The 9518-nt window shown below is 43.3% G+C and overlaps 1 long non-coding RNA gene across 2 annotated transcripts in view; it reads left to right on the top strand.

Annotated features, from left to right (window-relative positions):
• Nucleotides 1–6: 6 nt before the first annotated feature.
• LOC147824916 (uncharacterized) overlaps nt 7–9518 on the top strand; it is a 187405-nt gene continuing 177893 nt past the window's right edge. For both annotated transcript variants that reach the window (XR_015441615.1, XR_015441614.1), the window contains exon 1: nt 7–9518. This exon is cut by the window's right edge. This is a non-coding gene — a long non-coding RNA (uncharacterized LOC147824916).

The raw sequence follows: 9518 nt of genomic DNA, 5'->3' as shown, positions 1-9518 counted from the left end.
CACAAACATTCCAGCTCACCATGTTAGATTCTATAACTTTGTAGAGGAGGTGTTACAATGTCTGGGAATAGCTATTTACTTCAGGTGAAGGTTCTTGAAAAATCACAGCTCAAAAAGATGTGGGGTGTCCTCTTTATCCAGCCTTTATCCAATCTCCCAAACACTTATTAAGGCCCTTCAGAGCTGATTAGACGGAAATCACAGGCAGCATTTGCCTAATATAAAATATGCACAGTAACACTATCTTAATTAGATGTACATGTCTCTGAAGATATAAATAAATGCTTCCTTTTTGATATGTCTGATTTAATAGTCTAATAACAGGGGAATGTTGCTGAAATATAATTCAGAGGGTGAGGGAGAAATTAATAAACTCAAATATTTAAAGCTCAACAGCAATTAACAACCCATTTAAAGCAAATTTCTGAATTTTAATTTTATTTATCTTTATCCAACCAGGACTAAGCCTGGGGTTCATCATTATTCATTTTCACACCTACCAGGGTGCTTTGCCCTTTGCTTGGGAGGCACTTTCCAATTCCATTATACAGCAGCAGCCAACCGTGGCACAGCAGTGGCAGAGACTGGAAATTCAGGGGTCCCACTTGAGCTGCCTCAGGCACAGTGCTTCACATTTCCCCACTAACTGCTCTGCTTCTTTCACTTCCTTGGAAACTCAGATTTTAAATTTTGCGCTGTGTGTTTAACTATACAACATATGTATGTAAAACAGGGCTGGGGATTTAGCTTAGTGGTTCCACCACCTGCCTCACAAGTGCAAGGTCCCGAGTTCAATCCCCGGTACCAAACAACAACAACAACAACAAAAAAAATGTATGTAAAACAAAAATACCTTATTTTCTTTGGAGTTCCCAGTGTACACCGAGGAGGTGCATAGATGGCATTGACATCTGGGCCATGAGGACCACAGTGCAACCCCTGACCCCCTGCATGCTCATATCGGGATGATGTGGATGAACACGGGTCTGGGCATGTGTGCTTAGACATCTGCCTAGAATGAGACTTCTTGTTCTTTATATCTGTATCTATCTTAACAATTTATCAAATTATAGTTTAGCGATGAAAAGTCTTTACAGAAAGAAATTACATGTATATTTATAAATCAGTCTTCATTTATTTTGACCTTTCTCATTTTTCCTGGTGGCTTGGTAGAAATCCATGTTTTCAAATTTCCTAGCTTAGTTTTGCTTACCTCATGGTCAAAATCTGGAAAACAATAAAACTTTGTGTCCATTCATAGAGATTCTAACCTTGAGTTTGTCTCTTCATCTTGAGAATGAAGAACTAACATCCTCCTGAGGTGAGGAGGGGCGTGCTGTGCTGCATTGCTTAGTGTTCCCCTCATTTGCTCCTGTGTCTAATAGGACATTGTGGAGAGAGAGTGAGGGGTCAGAGGGCAGGCTTGTGAGCAAACGTGCTTCAGTGGAGAATCAAGGAAAAGTTATGAGCCCAATGAGTGGTGCTGGAAGGAGGTAGGGTTGGAGAAAGAAGGCCAAACAAGGCCAGGATGGTTTTCCTAGCACAAGGTCATATGTGTGTGAGTTTAGTAGGGAATAATTCAAAGGAAAGGGAGGCAGAAGAGTGACAACACATGTGAGGTCAAAAAAAGGCCCTTGGAGGCTGGCCTTCTGTGTTGTGTTAATCATTTTTGTGTTCCTTCAGTGAAATACAGTGTGTGGCAGGATACCTATAGGGAAAAAATTTATTCAGTCCACATTTTTGAAGGTTAAAGAGCATGGTACCTGCACTGGCTCAGTTCTGTGAGGGTCTGTGGAGGATGGATGGTGGAGTGCTTGCCTAGGAAATGGTCACATCAACATGAGCAGAGACTGGTATCCCATAACCCCTTGTGGGTCACATCCCAGTGACCTAAGGACTTCCTACTAGGCCCCACCTCCCAAGGGTTTCACCATCTTTCAAATGCACCATCCTGGGAACTAAGCCTTCAAATACGATGGACCCTTGTGGGATATACAGTGGTGCCTTGGTTCATGAATTTAATTCTACCCATGATTCTGTTTGCAAACCAAGTTGGATGAGAACCAAATCAAATTCAGTAGTTAGGTTCAATGTTGACCTTACAGGGAAATTCGATTCGGCTCTCACCCAATTCAGTTTGTGACCAGAATCATGGAGAGAATTAAGTTCATGAACCGAGGTAGCACTGTACACCATATTGAATCTTATAGCATTTGTGCAGAGGTTCAAGGCAGGGAAGCTCATGATGTTCGCCTGGTGACATCATCATCCTGTCCCTCTGTACCCCTGTGATGCCTAATCAGCCCACGGACCCCTTCTCAGAGGGCCACCCATGCCCCTACTGGTGAGCCCCATCTGCCATGTTTGTGCTACATGTTTCTACCCATTTGGTCTCATCTGGGAAGTCCCTGATTAGATTCTTTCCAAAACTTTGGAGTTGCAGATTTTAAGGTCCTAACTCTTTTCTGCTTACTTAAACTGAGCCAGAATTGGCAAGTGAGAACTGATGATATGTGGGTGGCCATCATTAGCTCTTTGACAAAGAAACGGACAGCTAGGCTGCAAAGAGAGAAAAAAATGATTCAAACAGAGAGAAAGTGTGATAAGATGTCAAGTGACTGCCTGGGCTCCAAAGGCTTATCAGCCAGCGTCTGCTCCTGGTGCTTGTGAGGCCTGGCTGTTCTTCCGGCCCTCAGCTACTATTTATTTCAATGATAAACTCCTCTTTGGTTTTTGTTTTTTGAAGGTTTGTTTTTTTTTTTCTGAAACTCATATAGGTCATGATAATTGTACCAAAAACAAAAGCAAGTTTGAATCTGTTACATGGACCAAGGAGATCTGTGAACATCAGTGGGCAACTCCAGAATGTGGGAGAATGCAGTGGGGTCAAAGAGGAATTGGGTTCATCACAGAAGATGCCTGCAAGGGAGGGTTGCTCCCTTCAGAAACTTCAAGGAGGGTAAGGGACAGTACGTCCCTGTGCTAAGAGTGAGTTTGATAATGAACAGCCAGGGTTGCCAGGAACACACCAGGGCACTTTGTGGACACCTCTTGAAAGCAGAGGGTTACTGGCAAGCTGGAGGCCCTGAAACCATCAGGACTGCCATCTGAGCTGTTGCATTTGCTTCCCAGGCTGCAATGACAAATGACCATAGGCTTGAGCCTCTCTCAGTTCTGCAGGAGAGAAGTCCAAAACCAAGGGGTCCCCAAGGCTGCACTGCCTCTAGGAGCTCTTACAGAGACTAAGTTCTTGCCTCATCAGGTGGCTGCAGTGCTCTTTGGCCTGTAGCCTCACAGCTCCAATCTCTGCCTCCAATGTCACTTGACTTCCTCTTCTCTGTTTCCTCTGTGAGTCCTTTATAAGGAGGACCCTCCTTCATGGAATTTGGGGCCCTCTTGGGTAATCCAGGCTGATCTCAAGACTTTTTAATTACATTTGCAAAGACACTTTTCCAAATAAGATCACATTCCCTGGCTTCTGAGGTTTGGGAATAGTATCCTTTTGAGAGCCATGATCCAGCGCCCCACCCCAGCAGCAAATGGCAGAGAGGGAATACTCAAGCTGCAACACACAACTCTTGCATCTTTCCTGTTGCATCATAGTGCATGTCAATTTGCTTTTATTTAAACTTTCTCTTCCCTACATAACAGCCAGTTTCTAGGAGAAGATTTTATGGCAGTCAGTTGGGCTACTTGGGGGAGAGAGGTGCTCAGAATTCTTTGGGAGTTTGAGCCAAAAGAATAAAATATTCTGAAGGAAACCCAGATCACTCAGAGGTTAGGCTACATGGACTACATCTTAACACTTAAGTGAGGCAGAAGGTGTGTGCTAGGCAAGGCAGAGGAAGAAGTGGACCACCTGCTGTAGCAGGCAGATCACTGTGGCTGTTGAGGCAGGTTTGAGACATATGGCCAGGTGGGCATACCCGGTGATGAAAACACATGGCAGGTTCAAGCAGGAGCCAGTGATTTGCTGGTTGATAGGGCCCAAAGGTAAATTAGTAGATTATTATAAGCAGATGGACTGGGGAATCCAGGGAACATATATTAAATTTTTCCTATTAATTAAGCTTTTTTTCCCATGCAACCTTAAGTGATAAAAGGGTATATGACAGCTACTGGAGCAGCTTGGAGAACTTCAGAAAAGCTGAACAGTCCACCTCAGGAGCCAATGCAGAATCCAAAGCAGATTCAGTCACTGAACTCTGTCCTTTCTACCCGAGCCATTAACACACTCCATTTCAGTATTGTCAGTCTGATTCCCAGGGAAAACTTAAGATTCCTCAAGGAGTACATGATTGGCCAGTTCAGGCTTTGGATCCCTCTGGGAACTAATGTTATTGGCCCAGATTAAATAAGTCCTGAACCAGCCAGGGCACAGACATAGCCCCTGAAGATGCATTTGGGAGTTGGAGAAGTTACACCAGCTCGGGTGTAAAGACAGTGCTACTGGACAGTTAGGTGGCCTGAAAGTGGCCAAAGGGTGCAGGGTTCTACCAGTTGGACTGGGACTGGAAACAGGGCTCCAGGCTGCAGGGTCTAGAGAGAAAGCCTGGGTGGCCATAGGAACCAAAGCAGAAGCAGATTTGGAGGTGGGATATTTCAGTACAGTGACTTGAACTTTTTTTTATCTAAGGACCTCTTTGCACTTTTAAAAGTTACTGAGGAACTGAGGACCTCAAAGAGTTGTCTTGTGTCTATCAATATGGGCCTTATTAGAAATTAAGCCTGAGACATTATTTAAGACACCAAAACATGCTAGTACACATTCCATTAGTTGTCAGAGTGATGGTATTTCCACTCCAGGCAGCCTTGGATAGACACTACTGTATACTTCTAGAGAGTTAAAAAAAAACAAATGCCATTTAATGCTATTCAGGAGTTTTGGCCTAGAGATCCTCTGAAAGGATCCTGCCCAGGGTCCCCAGGCACACTTGGAGAGCTGTTGACATTGTGGTTTAGAACCTGGCCACTAGATCCAGACTGCCTGGGTTTGAATCTGGGAAGGTACAGCAAGTGTCTCCCTTAGTGCCTCCATGTCTTTACTGAAATGAGGCCATAAAGGTGGCTTTATCATAGATCTGTGGGGAGGAACATAGATAATCCACAGAAGAGTAGAGATACACCCAGCATGTCTTATGTAGTCAGCACATTTTGGCTATGAGTAAACATAGTCCCACATGACTGCCAAGAAGAGGAGTCCAGAGGCAGGCCTGGGCCATCAGAGAAGGCTTGATCTTGACCCAGGAGACTGGGCAAGCTAGGCTTACCAGTGGGGTCCCCCATAGCTTTGTTCTGATGTGATGTTCCCTGAAAATCAGATGCAGTCTAGTATCTCAGCAAAAGCGATGATCAAAAAAACATTGTTTTAAATGATATGTGTGACTTGTATTACTGAAGTACATCTTGTTCTGAACCAATCAATAAAAACATGAAATTGGGCAAATTTACGAATATTTTATATATAACAAGTGTACATTTTTAATGCTGAATATAATCAAAAGTCTATCAATATGACTCCAACCTCCCAGGTCCAGGAATGAGAATGTGCAGGGTGTGGGTTTGTCACCTCAGGTGCTCACCCCAGGTCTGGCTTATAAAAGGATGTCTGGACCCAGGGTCCCTCCAGTCTTGGAGGATGCAGGACAGTCCACCAACTGATCCAAGCAGGAAGTGTTGTTGGCTGAGCTCATGTACACAGAGCTCATGTACAGAAGACATAAGAGCCACCTACTCAGGCCATGGGACTATTCATAGACGCGGTTCTGATATGATTGTGTTTCTTACTTGAAGAATAACTACTGCAAATATTAGGATGAAAAGAGAAAACCATATTTTACAAAACAGCTCCATAGGAAAAACTGGTTGTGTATACAAGGGGCAGTTCCCTGTGTCAGTAGAATAACTATGGGGTTTGCTCCCTGAGGTCCAGGAAATATTAGCAAGACTCGCATTCTCCCTGCTTGGCTTTCTCTTCTTTTTTCCTGGCGGGGATTCTACCCTATCCACTTCTACCCAGAGATCTCAGGATTCTTCTCTTCCATGGGGACATTCTTTTCAGTTTTGGTCACCTTCCTATGGAAAAGTAATTACTGAGCAATGACAGCACTTTCCACCCAGAGATGTGCACAAGCAGCTCCCACTTTTACCTCCATGTATTTACTGAGCAGAGAGGTCTGTTTCTAGGTACCCTTGAGGTCCAGCTCATACCCTGTCTCCTACCATCATAAAATATAGGAGCTGTGGAGGTCAGTTCTTTCAACTCCTTAATCAACAGCTGAGGGAATAGACTTGGAGGAATAAAGACTTTCTGCATTTCATGTGACTGGGAAAGAAGACATTTCTAAGCCCTGTAACTATGGATTTTGGAGAGCAGAAAAAAGACGTGGTAATAAGCCAGACGTGGTGGCACATATCTGTAATCCCAGCATTTGAGAGCCTGAGACAGGAGGATCACTGTGAGTTCCCCAAGGCTAGCCAGGATTACATCGTGAATTCAAGGCCAGCCTGAATTAGCAAGACCCTGTTTCAAAAAAAAAGACATGTGGTACCAATGAGACCTCTCTCTTCATGTGCCTTTTGCTCAAGCATGAAGCCCTTGGTAAAGAGACCCATTTTTAATTTTGAGAAATGCTTTGGAACCTCAGAGAAAGTGTACTACCTAAATAAATAGAAAGACAAATGTGTTTGAAAAGATATTAAAAGTATTTATACTATACTCTTGTAAAGCATGCTGACTTCTCTCTCTTGTTCTCCTATGTCTGATTCCTGTTAATTCATACTAAAAGGTTCTCTGAAGCCTAAGATGTTAGCTGATAAGGGATCCAGGAGATTTGTATAAGGGACTCTTAAAGGCCAAAACAGGTCTCAAGACTCAAAGGAATGAAGTTATGAAAGTGGAAAATTAAACTCTCGGCTGCTAAATTCCTCAGGGCCTCAAGCCTGTAACTGCTCTGTTTGGTGTGTAGGGGCCAGCCCGTACTCTGCTGGTGTCCTGGATCGCACCATTGAGTTACCACTTCCCAGGAAGGCTCACCCTGCTCCCAGGAGGCACAGAATGTGAGAGTTGGGAGCTCGGGGCTGCTTCTTCTCCCAATTACTCCTGGGTCAGAGAGGCAAAGGGATTTTCTTCTGGTCACTCAGCTAATTAGTGGGGGAGTCAGAGCCTTTGAAAGCTCCTAGTGTCTCCGTCCAGCACACTCTCTGCAAGTGGATCCCACCCCTCTGATTGCAGCACTGCTGGGGAACAGCTCAAAATTAGAGCTGTGACCCTGGGTCTCAAAGGTGGGTGTGCATTGGACCTGTAAGTCCCAGCTACTAAGAGGTTGAGGCAGAGGGATTGCTTAAGCCAGCTTGGACAATATGCTGAGGTCCCATTTTTTCATCTCTTAAAAAAAAAATCAAAGCCAACCAATCATGAATCAGTCCTTTGGGCACATGAGTTTTGTTGGCACTCTTGAATTGGCCCACACTGGTACAGCTGTCTGTGACAGTGGACATGAACTCACATACCTGCCCTGCCTTCTTGCTCAGAATTCTTCAACCTTCCCCATGTCCATGTATGCTTTTTATCCTCAATTATACATACATGCTTGTCTTCTTTAATTATTGACTTTTATTTAAACTTCTAGAGTAAAAGGACCACACCATTATAGTCGGCCTTCTTAGCTATAAGGGACACATTTCAAGACCTGTAGATTTCTGAAACGAAGGACAGTACCAAAATCCTTATATACTATGTTTTGCCTATGTATACATACCTATGATAAAGTTTAATTTATAAATTAGGCACAGTAAGAGATTAACAACTGTGACTAATACTAAAATAGAACAGTTATAACAATATACTGTAATAAAAATTTGTGCTTTGGCACCATTACAAAGTAAAATAAGAGTTACCTAAATACAAGGCATGGTGCTACTGTGATAGTTGACCTGATAACCAAGACAGCTACTAAATGACTTAGCAGGTTGGCAGTGTACAGAGCAAGGATACACTGGACAAAGAGATGATTCACATCCAGGGTGGGACAGAATGCAATGGTGTACCCTTTCATCATACTACCAATAACCAATTTAAAACTCAGAAACTTTGTTTCTTGAACTTTTTCATGTAATATTTTTGGCCTGTAGTTGACTATAAGTTACTGAACCATGGGAAATGAAACTGTGGATAAGTAGGAACTGCTGTATTTTTTATTTGAATTAAAAAAGGGAGCAAAGTTTACTTTATATTTTAGGATAATACAGGAATTTTAGCTGCTTTAGGCTGTGATTACCCAATATGGAGGAATGAGTTTAATTTCCTCTGACATTGGAACTATTTCAGGGAAAATTTGAGGAGCACAAAAACAGTACCAAACATTAGCTATTGATGGTCAGTATTATGGTTTAGATCTAAGATGTCCCCCCAAAAATTTCCTGTTCAAGATGGGGCTTTTGGAAGGTGATTGCATCATGGGGGCATCATACTCATCAGTGTATTGATCCATTGATGAGTTCATAGGTGATATGTTATTCAGATGTAGGGCCTGATGGGAAGAAGCAGGTCACTGGGTATGTGACCTAGTAAGGTATATTCTTGTCATGGCTCTTCCTTTTTGTTTCTGCTTAGTGGCAGCCATGGAATGGACAGTTTTCCTCCACCATGCCCTTTCATTATACAGTTTCTGCCTTGGAACCAGATGATCATGAACTGAATTCACTGAAACTAGAGCCAAAATAAACTTCTCCTTTAAGCTATAGGTGTGAGATGTTGTGTATCAGTCATGGGAAAGTATAAGGTCTTCATGACTTGATCTGGGCTTGAACAACCCTCTGCACTTAAAGCCATGCTGAATGGCCAGGGATTTCTCAGGCAGCCTGTGGGCTCTCATGCCCACTACTCTGCATATATGGTTTCCTGCTAACTTAGGTGGGGAGGTCTCCTCCTAGATATGATTGACATTTGGGGATGGGGATGTATGTCTTTGTTGGGGGACTGTCCTGTGCATGGTAGCTGTATCCCTCCTAGCCTCTTTCCACTAGTGGCCTATAGCAATCTCAAGTCATGGTAATAAAACTTATCTTCAAATATTGTCTTATGTACCCCGGGGATATATTGCCCCTAATGAATAACCACTGCTTTAATGGGAATGGGTTCTTTAGCTCATCTGTCTAGCAAACTTACTCCTCTTTTCTGGCTCAACCCAAACATCCCCTCCTCCAGGAAGCTTTCTGGACCTGCCTCAGGCAGAACTAGACATCTGGACTCAGGCAGAACTAGAACTTTGTAGAACTGCACCCATTCTGTAGTTCTGTGCTAATTCATGGTAGTGTAATTGTTTGCCCTCCCCATAAGACTATGAACTGAAAGTCAAAGATTATGACTCTAAATGGAAATCCTTAAATCCTCAGTACTCATACAACATCTGATCCATAGAAAGAGTTAAGGAATTGTTGAATCGGTGGACCATCTGCCATTGTAGGGTGGTCTTCCCTGAGGGCAACTCTTCCAAAATACATCATGGTTATCTCCA

Source organism: Heterocephalus glaber, unplaced genomic scaffold (assembly GCF_053883595.1).
Source record: "Heterocephalus glaber isolate CG9 unplaced genomic scaffold, H.glaber_assembly_v1.0 deba00001524, whole genome shotgun sequence".
Classification (NCBI taxonomy): domain Eukaryota; kingdom Metazoa; phylum Chordata; class Mammalia; order Rodentia; family Bathyergidae; genus Heterocephalus; species Heterocephalus glaber.
This window is presented reverse-complemented; position numbering and strand designations above follow the sequence as displayed.